Below are 16,494 nucleotides of genomic sequence, written 5' to 3'. Positions count from 1 at the left end.
TTGCACCTCAATACGTCAGAAGTAATGTGTAACTTGTTTGTACCTGTGTATAAAAATGTGTCCCTGGGGTGGTGTCTTTGTCCGGCCACGGGGGCAGTAAAAAGTCCCGCCACTAAGCCGGGTCCTTGCCAAGAGGCATCTATTAGTAGTATGCCCGGTAAACTAAGTAATCTACGGGGAACTGCAATTGTGTCCAAAATCGCAATAAACCTGGCCGAGGTGCCTTTGTATCTTAGTAGACTCTGTGGTTATTGGGGGTTCTCGTCGGGTCTGCTGTGTCAGCTATCTGCGCAGAGCTGGGGCAGCACACAGAGGAAACACACGCACGCAGCCAAGTAATATCAACAAAAAAAGCAGAAGCACCACACCAGTAGCCTCTCACAACACTGGTGACCCCGACCGCTGGATCTGGTGAGTAACCAGGGGAACAGTGGTCCAACGGATGGTGGGTTACCTCCTACTTTGAGAAATGGAATACCCGAAACGCATTGTATGGAACATACTGGGTGTGCGGGCCCAAAGCTTATTACTTTCTCTCCCCTGATTGGGCAGGGTCATGTTATTTAGCCTGGCTAACACCGCCTTCTCGCATCTCCCTCACTCCCCCTCATTTTCCCCACGTTCGTAACATCCGTGAAACCTTCAGAGATATTAATATCCGTGATGGTTTGTCGTGGCAGCGGTGGGCTGGTCTCATTAGCTTGAGGGGTGGTGTCATCCGTCTACAGGGACTACTAGAATCTTTAACCAATGAAACTGCGACCCTATTTGAGAATCAGGCCGGGGAAATGTCCCAGCTGCGCCAGTTAGCTTTGCAAAACCGAATGGCTTTAGACATAATGTTAGCAGCCCAGGGAGGAACTTGCGCCCTCATAAATGAAGAATGCTGTGTTTTTGTAAATGACACCTACTCTGACACTTTTCAACGTACCAAACATCTAAGGGAAATGGCTAAGAACTACTCCTCTGGCCAGCCACCTTATGATTGGTGGGGAGCCTTATGGAATTGGGTGCCTGGATTTGGGTGGGTTAAAAAACTCTTGGTGGGTATTGTTGGGGCCATAGTAATCCTTATAATACTGTGTTGCCGTATTCAGTGTGTCCCCTCCCTCATAGCCTCATGTGGGTCAGTTTATTCTTTTCCTACTTCAGCCAAGGGCCTTACTCTCTTCGAGTTGGCCCAGGGTGAAATTGCCAAGCGGCCCTTGGCTCCTTAAAATGGGGTGTAGCTTTTGGTAAATAGTTATCCCAAAGCTACAAATGGAGGAATGTTGAGTCTGAACTTTTGATGAGCTTAAACTTAACCCAGACTTGATGTCTCTGTCTGAACTTTTAATCAAAGCTCTGACCTGCGAACTACTCATGACACCCCCCCTCCCCTTAAGTAGCCATTTCCCCTTTTCTCTACTTAATTTACATTTTAACCTGTTTTATCCTGTAGAATCTTGATTGATTATGCATGACCATTATGATCTGTTAATCACTTTGTTTACTTCTGTGTATAAATATTGATGCTCACCCCTAATAAACTTGCCACACTTACTCTGAAGCCTTTCAAGCTAAGGATAGTGTGAGCCCGTTGATCAACGAATTGGTATCTGGTCTCTGACAGATTGTGAGCCCCATACCAACTCCGCACAAATTCGGGTGCTGGAGAGGTAAGGACTTGCTTTTTACCTAACACTGCCATGTGTTTAAGCAACACAAAGATGGGCCATGAGCTGAGCACTGAAAGGAAAGCAAAGATGCATTTTGCATAAAGAAAATATGCACCTAACCCACCACCCAGGTGTGAAAATAGCATGCAACTTAAATTACTTAACACTGTCAGGATGTCCAGAATGGGTCACAGCTGAGACCATTTCAGGTCAGACTCTCAGAAAACAGGGTAGACACCCCCAAACTGGAGATATATTCTATAATTAGATTTAATCAAACCAGCAACAACAGTATGCTGCTGGATCGTTATACTAGCTTACCATGGATCCACAGTCAGTCCCCAGACACTTCAGCCTATATTACCATTCAGGCAAACTGGACTTAATTATGAAAGGTTATTAAAACCAGAAACCATCACACATTTGGTTACTCCCAGCCCAAGACAGCCAGTCACTTACCCCAGGTCAAGGTATACTTCAGATCTCATAGACTCATAGACATTAAGGTCAGAAGGGACCATTATGATCATCTAGTCTGACCTTCTGCACAACGCAAGCCACAGAATCTCACCCACCCATTCCTGTAACAAATCCCTAACATATGCCTGAGTTACTGAAGTCCTCAAATACTGGTTTAAAGACGTCAAGGTGCACAGAATCCTCCAGATCTCCCCAAAGACAATGCTGAAGTCAATTCCTTTAATAAACTAAACTAAAGATTTATTAGTTAAGAAAAAGAAATGAGTTATTGAAAGTTTAAAGCAGCTAAAATACATTACAGGTGAATCAAACTTTGTAGGTCCAATACGATGGCAGAGGGGTAGTAATTTGCGGGGTTTTCAATAGTCTCTCAGGGTTTCCTAGAATGGCTCTAGGGATCTTGGTCCAACCACTCAGAATTCCACCCTGTCAGTATTCATCCGTCCAGAGATGCAGAATCATTCAATTGAATCAGTATTTATAAATCAGGCTCACATAAGGCAAGCTGACAAGCCTCTTGACCCATGTGGGTGCTTCCTTTGCTGATGAAGACTAGGAAATTCAGACTGGGACTGTGAACCCCATTGAATGAAACAATGGCTCTTGCTTTGAAGTCAGCAACCTTCTTCATTTACATTTCCAATGCTCCAAGCTTGCATGGGTAAACATAACATAAACACAATGTGATAGCCAGAAACAATTCTTCATTAGTTTTCATGCAGTGTTACATATCAAGTACATTTACATCTAAACACTAACACATATTTCAATTTAAATCTAAGTACAGGATAGCAATCACAGGAAACAGATTGGTGAAGACAATAACATTACCATTTCACTAGCTTTCATGCATTTAAACAAATGTAATTACTGGGCACCTGTCAAGTAAATTGTAATGTGATAACATCCTTCTTTGTTCTATTCTAACAAGTGAATTGGCTTGAACATATTATGACCTTTTAGCATTTGTTTGATATACATACATAAGTGAATTGTCCTGTTGCTCTGATCTGAGCTGGTCTGTCTGCGTCACATGCTGGTAACCTGTTTAGACAGCATTGCAAGCACATACAACCTTCTCCTGTACACTAAACCTGAAAATAGTTCCATTTGTGGGTAATGGGTCCATTTCTTGCTCTATCACTCACTCATTGTTATGGTAGCTTGCACTGCTCAGTCAACCTCTTTGCCATAATGTTTACCCATTTGTATAATGGTATAATAACTGTTTTGATGATGGAATTTAGAATCGTAAACACCAAAATCCCTTTTGAAAATGAGATTTAGGCTTCTAAATCAGTTGGATTTGTGATACTAAGCACAGCAACACATAAATAGCTTTAAAATCTGAGTCTTAAACTTTGTGTCTCAGTTCCCCATCTGTAAATGGAGATGCTAATATTCCGTACTAGACATGGAATGTATTTCTATACACTGACAAATGTGATGCACTTAGATATGATGGTAATATAAATACCTTAAGATAAGCTATAAATGTTTATTTTTCCTCTAAGAAATAAGATGCTGTAAGCATGTTCCTAATGTAAACCATTTTCAAATGACACACACATCCTACAATCACCTTTTCTGAGTTTCAAAATTACCCTCCTACTTCTCAAGTTTCTGGGTATGCTGCATCCTACCTTTTTGGTTTACATTCAGCTGCTGAAAGGGATAGATAACAAGACAAAAAATGTCATAATGCCTCTATTTAAATCCTTGGTACACCCACATCTTGAATACTGTGTGCATCTCTGGTTGCCCCATCTCTAGAAAGGTATATTGGAATTGGAAAAGGTGCAGAGAAGGGCAACAAAAATGATTAGGGGTATTGAACAGGGATTAAAAAGACTGGGACTCTTGAGCTTGGTTAATTTCATGGTCATAGGATTTTAAAAATGGTAAATTCCATGATTTCACCTATTTAAATCTGAAATTTCATGGTGTTATAATTGTAGGGATCCTGGCCCAAAAAGGAGTTGTGGGGTGGTCACAAGGTTATTGTAGGGGGGGTTGCAGTACTGCTGCTGGCAGCGGCCCTGCCTTCAGAGCTGGGCAGCTTGAGAGTCGTGGCTGCTGGCTGGGAGCCCAGCTCTGAAGGCAGAGTTACCGCCAGCAGCAATGAGGTCAAGAGGATTTTTTGAAGGAAAATTTATTCCACGGCCAGCCTTCAGTTCAGGGTCGCAAACCACTAGGTTCTTTTGGGGAGATAAAACTTTAACTTATGGGACTCCCTACCCCAGGACTCAGCCCAAGAATTTGGGTCCCTTATATAGGAGGGTATTACAGAGGCACAGTGCTCCCTCCAAATGGTGTGGGACGTAGCTGATTCGACGGCCAGGCTGGTCGCTTCAGCAGTGATCATGAGGTGCAGTTCTTGGCCTGAGACTGGGGGCTTGTCCCAGGAGATGCAGTCCTCAATGTAGGACCTCCTGTTTGATGGGGTTGGAAAGATGCGAGGCTGTATGGGCTAAAGGACACTTGGGCCACCTTCCGCTTGCTGGGTCTCCATACGCCTCAGTCAGCGAGGAAGCAGTTCTGGCCACTCCCATCGCCAAGGCTGTGGCAATCTTAACAGGGGTCTGAAAGGAGAAGGGATAGGGACACGAGTTTTAGTTGTTGCCGCCCTTCCTCCTCCCACTCACCCACACAACTTGGCCTGGCAAAACATCACAGGGTCCAGAAGCGCCTCATTCTTTTCTCAACCGTCTTCGTCCCTACCGTTCGGCCTGGTCATGGGTCACCTCTGACCATTGGGGGCTAGAAATTGTATTTCTGGGCTACACTCTACAATTCTTGGCCACACCTCATCCCACCCCATCCCCCTTCCCTGTCCCTCTTCAGGGACCATTCTCACGAGTAACTCCTCATTCAGGAGGTCGACAACCTTCTGTAGTTGAGGAGGAGAGGAGGACCCTTGTGAAATGAGGGGAAAAGGCTCTACTCCTGCTATTTTCTAATCCCAAAAGCAAAAGAGGGCCTAAGACCCATTCTGGACCTGTGGCGACTCAACAAATATCTCAAAAAGTTGAAGTTCCGCATGGTCTCCCTGGTCTCCGTCATTCCCTCCCTGGATCCAGTAGACTGGTACACTGCTCTTGACTTGAAAGACACTTGTTTTTGTATTTCCCTCTTCCAAGGACACAGACGTTTCTCTGATTTATGGTGGGCCAGCATCATTTCCAATTTATGGCACTGCCCTTTGGTCTCTCATTGGCCCCAAAATACATGGCCCCAGTAGCTGCTTACTGGAGACGTCGAGGGGTCCAAGTCTATCCTTATCTCGATGATTGGCTCATCAAGGGCAGATCACAGGATCAAGTGCAGAGAAGTCTTTATCTGGTGTGTTCTACCTGTCACGACCTGGACCTATTAGTAAACTAAAAGAAACTGGTGCAACGGATAGAGTTCATAGGGGCGGTCCTCAACTCCACGCAGGCAAGAGCCTTCCTTCTGGAGGCCCATTTCCGAGCCATGTCGGACTAGATCTCCCATATAAGGGGCCACCCACTCACTACCGCCCGCTCCTGCTTGAGGTGGTTAGGTCACATGGCAGCTTGTACTTACGTGGTCCGTCATGCCCGGCTCCATCTCTGGCCGCCGCAAGCGTAGCTGACGTCAGGTCTACACCTGCAACAAGCATGATCTAGACCTGGTAGTCAGGATGCTGGACCACATCTGGTTGTCACTGGAATGGTAGTTGGACCCCAAATCAGTGTTGGAGGGGGTTCCCTTCACAGCCCTGGCCTCGTTGCTGACCCTGGTTTCCGATGCCTTGGGCCTGGGCTTGAGGTTGAGCTCAGCATGCAAGGTCGCTGATCATGGGACAGTCGCTCCCTCCACATAAATATCAGGGAGCTCAGAGCAGTTGGTTTGGCCTGTCGCGCTTTCTGGTCCCACTTGAAGGGCAAGGTAGTACAAGTCCTGATGGACAACACTGCTGCAATGTTTTATATCAACAAGCAGTGCGGAGCCAGATTGACAGCCCTTTGCCCGAAAGCTCTCCAGCTCTGGGACTTCTGTGTGCAGCATGCCATTCATCTTGTGGCCTCCTGGGGAGCAGGAACATACTAGCAGATCACCTCAGCAGGACCTTCTTGCCTTGGACCAGGGTATTAGGCCTGAGCAGGCCTCGCTGCAATCAATCCTGGACTACCTTCTACATCTTAAGCTCCAGGGCTTATCCCTTTCATCAATTAAGGTCCACTTGGCCACTATATCAGCCTTTCACCCTCCAGTCCAGGGCAGCTTGGTCTTCACTCACGACATGACAGTCCAGTTCTTGAAGGGTCTGAGTGACTCTATCCCCATGTCCAGGACCCCATCCCTCCTTGAGACCTGAATCTAGTGCTGGCACAGCTCATGGGTGCCCCATTCGAGACATTGGCTTCCTATTCTCTTCTTCTCTCCTGGAAGGTGTCATTCCTGGTAGCAATAACGTCTGCTTGTAGGGTCTCTGAGATTAGGGCGCTTACCTTGGAGCCACCCTATATGGTGTTTTTCAAGGACAAAGTCCACCTGCAGCTGCACCCACCTTTCCTACCCAAGGTTGTTTCCTGTGAGCCAGGACATATTCTTGCCAGTCTTCTTCCCAAAGCTTCATAAGCCTGAAGAGGAGCATAGATTGCACTCTCTGGACGTCAGGAGAGCAAAAATCTCTGACGACTGTGCTCGGAGGTACATGCACACCTAAAACGGAATGGACATGAGCAACACATCTCGAAGAACAACAGTTATGAAAGGTAGGTTTCATAAATATAAAGGGAAGGGTAACCTTTATGTATGCAGTAACGTCAAATCCCCCCTGGCCAGAGGTACAGAATCACTTACCTGTAAGGGGTTAATGAGTTCAATTAACCTAGTTGGTACCTGACCAGAAGGACCAATGGGGAAAGAAGATACTTTCAAATCCGGGTTGGGTGGAGGAGCTTTTGTTTGTGCTCTTTGTTTTTGTTCCCTCTTGGGACAAAGAGAGAGACCAAGCAGGTAACCCAGCTCCTACTGAAATGATGCATCTAAAATTACAGAAATTGTAAGTAATAGCAAGGAAATGTGTTAGATTATCTTTTGTTTTACCTTGTGAATTTTCCCTATGCTAAGAGGGAGGTTTATTCCTGTTATGTAACTTTGAAGTTGAGCCTAGAGGAGAATCCTCTGTGTTTTAAATCTTTTTATTACCCTGTAAAATGACCTTCTATCCTGATTTTACAGAGGTGCTTCTTTTACTTTTTTCTTTATTATAAAGTTCTTCTTTTAAGAACCTGATTGGTTTTTAGTGTCCTAAAAACCCAAGGGTCTGATCTGTGCTCACCTAGTTTGGGATAGCTATGCACACCAATGTTTGTAACATGCTTTCTGATCTTTGGACAGAAAACATTGCAGAAGTGCAAATTATTTTTTTATAATAAGAATGTGGGATTTCGGGTTTACTAGGAAAATAAATTTGATCCTTAGTTTTTTAGTTGGAGAATAGATTTTCTAATGAACACACTTTCTGTGACTCAAGTTTTACTATTTATTGGGCATAGAATTAGTCAACCAGGAAAAAAAAGTAATATTAACTGGAACAGCAGGGAGGCCAACTCTCCATCTCTGGCTCCCATCCCTTACTGTATCACTTTCACGTTCTCTTGCTCTCCCTTTCTAATGCAAGCTTGGGAAACAGTGACTGGCTCAGCAGTAGTCAGATGAAGAAAAACATTAAAAGCAGCATGCGGGAAGGCCAGGGTTTCAACCCCTCTCCCTTCCTTGCTCAGGAAAACATCACCTCTTGACATGTCCTATGGGAAGCACATTTTGTGCTTTTAAATATTATTAAATTGACATGAGCATTTGCCAAATAAATACAGAAAACTATATTAAAATAGCATTGTTTCTGTCTTGAACACACAAAAGTCATGGAAAGTCTGAGTTAAGACTCCCACAGCACCCATAACATGCTAAGCCCCTTCTGAACAGTCATTGCAGCAGCACAAATAGATCTGTATCAAAGGATTTCTAATATATGTTTTCAGAACACTTCATAGCCTAGCAAAAACCTTTTTGGAAATGAAAAATAAAAGTATCACAAGTAAGTTATGGCCTGTCCCTTTTTTAGTGTCCCAGAAGACCTGGTGTTCTGGCTACAACTATCTTGTTCAATGCTATGTAACTGTATTTATGGTCAAAACAGGTGTCTGCCTGTTCAAATCTCTTGTGAAAATAAGAAATTAAGGTACTAAAAGGAAATTATAGCCTGGAAGTTTACTCTTGTTTTGTCATCTGATTGCTGGGATGGCTCATTACTGAGCGAGTGTTTAGGTTAACACAATATTAGTTTTATTTTCTAGCCCCTGCCACAGTTTCTAACTCTATTTTCCTACTGGTTTGGAGCAGCATCCAGTATTGTGGTATTCTCTCTTTTTACATTTGTGAAATTTACATGCCCTTTTCATGCTCTGGGGACCCTTATCTAATTTAATTATCCCAATAACTATCTTAATAGATTCCTCAATCTGGTCCAACAGTAAATTAAATATACAAATACGTCCCAACAGACATAATAATAAAATAAAAGAATGCTCCCTCCACAGGAGACATAATGATGTGAGCTACATGCATTTTTTCCCTGACTGAAGAGTTCCTTTGAAATCTTGACACTGAATTTCCTAGCTTCTTTGAGCTTAAGTCAGTCATTATTTCCTTAATAAAAGGGGATTTTTTTTATGACTAAAAATGTAAAGGCAATAGTCTATTCTTTTTAAACTAACAATAATAGTGGCAGTTAACAGAACAGAAAAGGAATTAATGGCAGCTGGGGATAAATATTTATATATACACCTCTACCCCGATATAACGCGACCTGATATAACACGGATTCGGATATAACGCGGTAAAGTAGTGCTCCGGGGGGGGCAGGGCTGCACACTCCTGCGGATCAAAGCAAGTTTGATATAACGCGGTTTCACCTATAACGCGGTAAGATTTGGCTCCTGAGGACTGTGTGTGTATGTATGTGTGTGTGTGTGTGTGTATATATATATAATTTTTTTAAAAGCAGAATTAGCCCAATATGCCAGTCACCACCCTGTCCACTTACTTGTATTCTGTATCCCTTTCTGCTACCCACTGTCTTCATAGATTTTTAAGATCTTCAGGGCACAGACTGTGTCACCCTATACATCCAAACAGCTCATTGCATAACACAAAAGTAAACTATCATAACTAGGAAGGAGGGCTTACTCACCTTGTAGAGTAACTGGAATTCTTTGAGATGTTTGTTCCTATAGGTTCTCCACTTGAGGTGTGCATGCACCTTTTGATCAGAGGTTTTCGGCAGCAGAGCACATTTGGCCAATGCATGCACTCTAGCTATCCTCATGCCCTGCAATGAGGGAATATAGGGCCGCAGTGGACGCGGTTCCTTCTTTATGGCACAGTCTGATGGAGATGAGACTCCGAAGGAGGGTAGGTAGCGGAGCACCCACAGGGCGATGCATCTCAAAGAACTCCAGTTACTGCCCAAGGTGAATAATCCCTTCTTCTTTGAGTAGTTTCCCTATGGGTGCTCGCTTGTGGTGACCCCTGAGCAGTATGCTCTGAAGGAGATGGATCTAGAACTGTTTGCAGAATTAAAGGTAGTGTCCACTCTAGAGGTATGCACTAAGGCCTAGTGCCTCAAGAAGGTGTGAACTGAAGCCCATGTGGCAGTTTTGCAGATTTCAAAAGGACAACAGATGTGGACTGAGCTCTGGTAGTATGGGCTATGACCCTAGAAGGGCATGGCAGTTTACCAGCTGCATAGCAGGAGAGGATGCAGCCAAACACCCACTTAGAAAGTCTCTGGGTGTAAATTGGTGTCCCTTTAACTCTGTGTGCGATATTTTAAAACAGTGGTTCTCAATCAGGGGTACATGTACCCCTAGGGATATGCAGAGGTCTTCCAGGGGGTATATCAACTCATCTAGATATTTGCCTAGTTTTAAAACAGACTACAGAAAAAGCACTAGCGAAATCTGTACAAACTAACATTTCATACAGGCAATGACTTGTTTATACTGCTTTATATACTATTCACTTAAATGTAAGAACAATATTTATATTCCAATTGATTTATTTTATAATTATATGGTAAAATGAGAAAGTAAGCAATTTTTCAGTAACAGTGTGCTGTGACACTTTTGTATTATTCTCTGATTTTGTAAGCAAGTAGTTTAAGTGAGGTGAAAGTTGGTACACAAGACAAATCAGACTCCTCAAAGCGGTACAGGAGTCTGGAAAGGTTGAGAACCACTGTTCTAGAACCTCCAAGATAGGAGAGTTGAAAGGAAATAGGCAACAGTGATTACACCAGTGGTAAAATCTTTTATATTTCTGAAGGTAAGTTTTCTTGGTGGATTCTCTTCTTGTTCAACAGGACTTCTTGAATTCTCTGGAACAGGAGAGTCCTAACCCTGAGAGCCATCCAAGCTCTGAGTTATAGTGTGTTCAGGTTGGGTGGGGTCACAAACATTCCCCGAATCCTGAGTGAAGAGACTGGGCGTCAGCAGGAGATTGATGGCTGGCTGGGAGAAGAGGTAAAGTAGGTAAACAAACTACACTTGTTTTAGTCATATTGGTGTGATTGAGATGACCAAGGCTTTGTCCTGTCTAATTTTGTTTAGAACCATGAGGATTAGCAGTGTTGGAGGGAAGGCATCTAGGAGACTTCTTAATCAAGGAGAAAGGCAACCCCCCTCCCCAGGAATGGTGACCAAGACATCCCCTTGACAAGAATTTTGCACATTTCCGGTTGATAGTGCTGGTGAGGTGGTGTATGTTTGGAAAACACCAGGTAAGCAATATTTGCCTGAGAATGAATCTGTCAAATATCCACTTGTGATCTTGAGTGAAGTGACTGCTGAGGTCATCAGCTATAGTATTTTAGAGGCCAGGCAAATAATAAGGATTCAATGGGCTATGCACCAATTCTATAACCTGATTGCATTTGAACAGAGGAAGGGGATCTCACTTAGCCTTGTCGATTTATGCAGTACATACTGGCCCTGTTGTCTCTCATTATGCAGGTGGGTTGACTTTCCATCACAGGATCGGATATGGTGGCAAGTGTATCTCCTGGCTCTGAGCTCCAGAATGTAGGACAGACTCCTGGTGGACCATCTGTCCTGGATAGCATTATACTGTCAATGTGCTCCCCATCCTAGGAGAGACGAGTCTGAAATGGGATAGTTGAAGGGAATTCCTGAGCACACCTTGTCCAGATTCTTCCACCAGTCATGAGAGATCTAGCACGAGGCTGGGAGCAGAGAGTAATTTTTTCAGGCTGTCTTTGTTGGGAGTATAAACTGTCCTGAGCCAGGCTTGGAAGCACTGTAGGTAAAAGTGGGCATGTAATGTGAAGGTAAATGCTGTATGCACGAGCAGCTGCAGGCACCATCTGGCAGTGATCTGTGGGCTCACTTGAACTTGTGCGACTAACTGTGTTCGAATGCGAAATCTGTCCTCTCATAGATAGGCTCTGGATGTCGTGGTGTAGAGAGTGGCTCCTATAAACTCTATCAATTGCAGAGATAAGAGGGAGGACTTTGCAGTATTGAGTTGAAGGCTGAGCATGTGAGAGAGACATAGTGTTCTTTACTGCTGTTTGAACTTTGATGTAGGAACACCAATTGCTGAAATAGGAGAAAATGATTACTTCCCATTGGTAAAGCTGTATAGCAACTATCGTGATAACTTTTGTAAACATTGTAGGGGTGGTAGAGAGTCAAAAAGAAGGACTTGATACTGATAGTGGTTCAACTCCTAACCACTGACAAAGCATAGGAATCTCTTGTGAGAGAGATGTAGCATATATAAGTATGCTTCTTGAAAGTCACAGATCTCAAAATAGTCTCCCAGATTCAGGAATAGAATAGTATCTGTGAATGTTGCCATCTTGAATTTCTGCACCATGATGAAGATAATCAGCATTCTGAGATCAAGAATTGGCCTCCACCCACCCTTCTTTTTGGCAACCAGAAAGTGTACTTGGAGTAAAATCTGCTTCTTCTGCACTGATATATTGACTTAAATGGAATATATGGGTCAAATGTGTTAATGTAACCCAATCACTGTCCAAGATTAAATAGTGTTAAATAAGGTTTGGAGTTTGGAATTGAGAGACCTCAGTCTGCTCAGTATCATGGCGCAAACACCATTAAACATGAGGCAGAATAGCCCATCCCCTCATTATTTTATTCACCAATTAGGCCTAGTTTCTGATGCATGAAATTTGGTTCACTGATGTCTGGTTCCCCTTTTCTTGTTTACCATGCACGGCATTAACACAGTCCTTGAGTTATATCAGTAGGCCTTTTTGTTTGGACTAATTAAGTCGGTCTCCCTTTCATACCCTTTACCATCAATATTTGTTATTATAGGTCTTATAAACTTTCACTTACTTTTTACTGTTGAGCTCACAATTACAGTAAATTTGTAGGCCCAATTATTACAACAGTACTCAGTGGGAACTATTTCCACAGCTTGGAGGCAGAGGGAAAGAATCTCTTGTCTCAGCTGAGGGAAGAAAGAGGACAAAGAATGTGTTTAAGCAGTTGGATTTGTCTTGATTTGTTTGAGAGCCATGGAGAGCAGCCTCTGTCTCTCTCCAGAAAACAGGGTAGTGGTGCCTTTCTGTGAATGGGAGTTGTCTGGGTGTAGTTTATCACTATATCTGTTTAAGGAAACAAGACTTGAGCACATTTTGTCAATACACAAATTACATGAATATACTTGACGATTCGTCACTGATTTCTGTTCCAAATGTAAAATTGACTTGCCATGCTCCAAAATCTGCTACCAAAAGGCATAATACTAATAACTTACAATGTCCCCTTGCAATCACTGCAATACCACTCACATTCACATGCCCAAGTGCTCCCAAAACAAAGTTCTTAACACAATAAGCAGCCTCTTCATCCATCAGAGTAGAAATGACAGAAAGAAAGGAGAGTGGCTGACTGCTTTGGACAGAAGATGGGAATTATATAGTATGTATTATATGTATAATTATAATACATAAATACAATGATCCAAATGCCACTGTCATCTATACTTGGTTATCAACCTGGAGTGCTTCTATTGACACCAGCAGGTCTGAATTATGCAATTTGTCCAACAGAGGGCAGTGGTACACACACTAGCCAGTTCATTCTGTACATTTGTTTGAAAATTCTCTTGCATAACTGCTGTTCATGAATTATTGTATTATCTTTATGTATGACAGCTCTTCTGTGTGAGGCTCTTTATAACTTTAGCTAATATATCAAGATGTGTTAATATTTTAGATACTTTACTTATAATGTATTGGAGCAACAGTCCTGATACAAACAAATAAATAGGAGATCCTCCTTCCTGCTTCTCTGAACTTTCACCTCACTTCTCTTGCATGTCTTCCTGAACATCAAGGTCCTTATTGCAATAACAAACTGTTTACAAAACTGCAGCTATGTTGCCTACAAACTATTAAATGCTACGAAAGCTCAGTACGATGGTACTATTCAACATTGTACCTTGAAAAGGATCTTTTGAGAAAGTTATGGTTGATAAAGAAGTTTGATTGTGGGATGCACTTATTATAGCAGATATAATAGGAGCCAATATTTTAATCTGTTGATGATCCTCTTCCTTTTTTGTTATGGTGGTGGGACAGGAGGAGAAACAATGGTGAGATAGAATATTCCTAAATGTGTTGTTTATTCTGCTCTTCTATATTATTATTTCTTATATTTATTATAGTTGTGCCTCGGAGCCCCAGTTATGGACCAGACCCCACTGTTTGATCTAGTTTAGCACAATAACAATTGAATACAGACACTCCCTGATTTACGCAAGCATTCTGTTCCGGAACACCTTGCGTAACTTGAATTTTGCGTAAGTTGGAAACGTATCTCTGACCATTGCACAAAAAACCCACAAAACCTCCTATTTCTAGCTTATGGAACTTTTTCCGTAAACTCAGATTTGTGTACGTTGGGTTTACGTAACTTGGGGAGCATCTGTAGGTGTTTTTTAATTAATAGTGTATATGTATATGGCGTTTAGCATTTATAATAACAAAATTAAATGTGTTCTATTTAGTATTATTGTGTGTATTCAGAAATATTACAGTAATCATTGTTTCCTGTCATTTGAGTATTGGGTAACAAAATATTTTGTGTAAAAGGCAATTTAAAAAGTCCTAGGAATTGTCGGATGTGATTTTTGTGGGGGTGGGGGTGAGGCGGGGGAACCATATGAAACTGACTTGTAAAATACATTTAAATAATTTTAAGGTTGCACCAGAAGCCAATAAAAACTAACAAAAAATTTAAAGATATATCTCCCAACCCTAGGCACAATAGGTCCCTCGGGAGGGTGGGGGCGTTCCTTATTGCATCAAGGCAATCAAAGTAATTTAAAACTCGGAATCTCCTCCTTCATATCACAATCTTCATGTTCTTGTTTCGGTTTAAAAAATATCAATGCTTTTCTGTTTTCACGTGATATCTGATTTTATGGCAGCCTCAAACTTTGTTTCCTTTTTTATTTTGGTTATAGTAAATTGTTTAGAAATATTTTACAGGCAAGCTTCCTGCGAGAGAACCACTCAGCATCCTGAATCCTCAATGTGTTTAGATTGTGAGTTGTGTGTTGGAGAAAATACACAATATGGAGAGGGTTTCTCAGGTTATTTAACCTAGTAACATTAATTAAAAAAATTCCATTTTATTTTTCCTTACTGACAGACGTGCACATACACTGGGGTTTATCTCTTTGTGATACATCTGTCTTTATTATCCAGACTGATGCATAGAGGTAAAGAGGAGACAGTATCTTGTTTCAGAGGCTGGTGCCATAAACCTTCCCTCCGGCTGGAACGCCTCCCAGTGACTCCCTAACCTCATCCTAGTTTCCTAGGTATCACCCTAATCCTCCCGTTCCTATCATCAGTTCAGGCTGAAGTCCCAGTTCCAGGTGTAGTAACTTCATCACAGGTAAAAGTCTGAAGGCAGCTGGGCACTTAAGGGAACTGCCCAGGCCAGCTTTCACAGTGCTCTTAGGTTAGGTAATGTGTCCAACCTGTCGCACTAGCAGGTTGCCACATGCTGCCTGACTGTATCAGGGGTTGGGGTTTTGTTCTGTGAGTTCCTTTGCTATTGTCATTTTATGACTGAGTGGCAGGTTAGTACCTACCACACTATGCATCCGAAGAAGTGGGCTGTAGTCCACGAAAGCTTATGCTCTAATAAATGTGTTAGTCTCTAAGGTGCCACAAGTACTCCTGTTCTTCTTTTTACTGTCTCTCAGTTTTGCTCCCCTTTACTAACATTAGGCAGCTTGCCTCATTGCGTTAGCGGGAAAAGGCTTTTCATTGCTCATTCCCCGAGGCCGTGTCTGCCTCCCGCTTGGTTACTGGAGTGGAAAGTGTCTCCCTTCCGGCACGGAGCGGCTCAGCCCCGGAGCGCGGCTGTACGTTGTACCGAACCTCTCCCACCTTCCCCTAGTTCCGGGGCTCGCTCCCGAGATGGGCGGGGTGGGAGGCCGCCTGAGCTGTGCGCCGGGGCGAGGCGGGAGTTTTACCTGCGGGGCGCAGGGCCGGGGGCGCTCGCTGCTCAGGCTCTGCACTGACTGTACGCGGCGGTTGGTTTCCCCAGGCGGTACGTGGCGTGGCGGGAGCGGGGCTGCGCCGCTGTGAAGGGCTGGGGGGCTTTGGAGCCGGGGTCTGGTGCCTCGTTCCCCGCTCGTTGCTCTTACCCACCACCCTCCGGGGTGCCAGGCGGCGTTGGCTCCGCCAGCTCGCCGGGCGGGGCGGGCTCCACCCCCAGGGCCGCCTCCTCCAGCCCGAGCCCGGCTCTCTCTGCGGGGCGTTGCGGTGCCGCCTCCCGCGTCAGTACCGCTCGGGGAGGGGGGGAGGAGGAGGCTCCTCGGTGCCGCGTCGGGAGAGAGACAAGCGGGGCGAACGCGGCGGCGGCTCCTCCCGGGAACAAAGAGGGGAGCGCTGCAGCGAAATGGTGAGTGGCGGCGCCCCTGCCCCGCTCGCCGCGGCGGGAGGGTCTGGATCGGAGGGGCCAGACTGGCGGTGCAGCTGAGCCCAGCTCCCTGCAGGCCCCCCGAGGGGGGGCGGAGAGGGCCCTGCGGAGCCCCCAGGTGGTGTGACAGCCTCGCCCTCTGGGACAGCGGCCCTAGGGACCATCACCCCTCTCCCAGACGGTGCCACCCCTCCCCCCCCGAGTCCGTGTCACCCCCTCCCCAGATGAGGTGCGGTGCCACTACACCCCCGAGTCCCTAGCGGTGCCACCCCCTCCCCAGACGCTAGTGGAGTACTGTCTCCCAGGGACCTTGTGATGCCCCTTTCCAG

At 44.3% G+C, this 16,494-nt stretch overlaps 1 protein-coding gene and 1 long non-coding RNA gene across 8 annotated transcripts in view; one reads left to right on the top strand and one right to left on the bottom strand.

Annotated features, from left to right (window-relative positions):
* Positions 1-2,356: 2,356 nt before the first annotated feature.
* LOC101936229 (uncharacterized) lies at positions 2,357-15,979 on the bottom strand. The gene is made up of 3 exons (XR_257024.4): positions 15,717-15,979; positions 5,706-6,827; positions 2,357-4,720 (listed from the first exon to the last, which is right to left on the bottom strand). It is a non-coding gene; the product is annotated as an uncharacterized LOC101936229 (long non-coding RNA).
* Positions 15,652-16,494, top strand: part of SH3RF1 (SH3 domain containing ring finger 1) — a 168,698-nt gene continuing 167,855 nt past the window's right edge. For 5 of the 7 annotated variants that reach the window (XR_010601407.1, XR_006172597.2, XM_005309730.4 and 2 more), the window contains exon 1: positions 15,998-16,147. The gene's annotated coding sequence lies outside the window, so the exon portion shown is untranslated. Of the gene's footprint in view, positions 15,794-15,953; positions 16,148-16,494 lie in introns of those variants that run through there. The other 2 variants (XM_065596551.1, XM_005309729.4) reach the window with 2 other exon arrangements.

The sequence above is a fragment of the Chrysemys picta genome, chromosome 5, assembly GCF_011386835.1.
Source record: "Chrysemys picta bellii isolate R12L10 chromosome 5, ASM1138683v2, whole genome shotgun sequence".
Lineage (NCBI taxonomy): Eukaryota > Metazoa > Chordata > Testudines > Emydidae > Chrysemys > Chrysemys picta.
The sequence above is the reverse complement of the archived record's forward strand: the minus strand, read 5'-3'. Positions and strand labels throughout refer to the sequence as shown.